This window comes from Penaeus monodon, chromosome 15 (genome assembly GCF_015228065.2).
Source record: "Penaeus monodon isolate SGIC_2016 chromosome 15, NSTDA_Pmon_1, whole genome shotgun sequence".
Lineage (NCBI taxonomy): Eukaryota > Metazoa > Arthropoda > Malacostraca > Decapoda > Penaeidae > Penaeus > Penaeus monodon.
Window position 1 is genome coordinate 9,854,491 of NC_051400.1, and position 273 is coordinate 9,854,763.

Sequence of the window (273 nt, forward strand, 5' to 3'; positions counted from 1 at the left end):
ATCACAATATTCGTTAATCAACCGAAACATGCCATTAATAACAAGACCATCATTATTTCTACCTATTGTACTATCAGTAATCATTACCACCCCATTCAATATTTTACTAATTACACAGTTCAATATATCGCTATAAAAAGGAAAGTATGTTCACCGCATACATGAATTCCTGAAACCATAATCAATCAAATGCTGTCAACGGTATTACATCAGCCTCTCCCACAGAGTCGTATATCCCGTTAAATGTTGCAATCGTTGCATATGGTGTTTGTC